Below are 967 nucleotides of genomic sequence, written 5' to 3'. Positions count from 1 at the left end.
CCAAGCCCATTGTCAACTCTTGACTCGGCCCATTTAGTATTGACTCGGTCCGAGTCAAAACTTTGACTCGACCGAGTCAAAACATCAGCCAAGCCCAAAACACTTTCTGGGCTTCGACCCGCATGGAACTGACTCGGTCCGAGTAAAATACTGACTCGGTCCAAATCAGAAGGCTGAAAATGTCCCGACACTCTGATTTGATCCGAAAACGATTTTTCGACCAAATCCAAATCTTCCTTTCCGAAACTTCACATATAAGTCCATCCCTAATGGTGTGTGACCCTGTAGGCCCATTCGCAGTGGCAGCAGCCTCGAGAACCATTCCCGATCTACAAGTCATGGTTAGCCTCTAGCAAGACGCCATGACCACCCACGTTGAATTGAGTTAGAGGTGATCTAACCAAGGCAATAACAGCTCGAGTTCTGATCCTTTATCTCACGATATCATATGCTGAACAAGGGCATGGTTTGAGCCACCCTTCAAGTTCAACCGCTTTCTCGTCTTGGCAAATCGACTAATAAAATAGATGCAACTTCATCTATAGCGTGGCCACGCATTTTCATAGTCCGACTTCCACGAAAGGGCCCAGCGATATCTCTCCTATTGAGGAGGTGATAAGTCCCATATTGCATGTCTATTATCTCCATATGATTCGTGAACGTATCTGATCAACGCCATTATAATCATCCGGTTAAAGACGACGTTTGACGCAGTCAAGACACGCCACTCCTCATATCAGATACTCTAGACATCTCAGGTCTGAGGATCCAAGAACAAACCGCTTTATGAGATTCAAGTCATGACTCTGTCCATGTGACAATCTCATGCGGGTCAACCAGTCACTCGTTCACAACGAGTACCCATGATTGTGAAATGCATCCAATGCATCGATCACACCTCATGCTAGTCTTAATTCATCATTGTTCCCACAATGATAACTGACAAGGGTGTTTAGAATCATTCTAT

This window comes from Tarenaya hassleriana, unplaced genomic scaffold (assembly GCF_000463585.1).
Source record: "Tarenaya hassleriana unplaced genomic scaffold, ASM46358v1 Cleome74, whole genome shotgun sequence".
In the NCBI taxonomy this organism is placed as follows: Eukaryota; Viridiplantae; Streptophyta; class Magnoliopsida; order Brassicales; family Cleomaceae; genus Tarenaya; species Tarenaya hassleriana.
The sequence above is the reverse complement of the archived record's forward strand: the minus strand, read 5'-3'. Positions refer to the sequence as shown.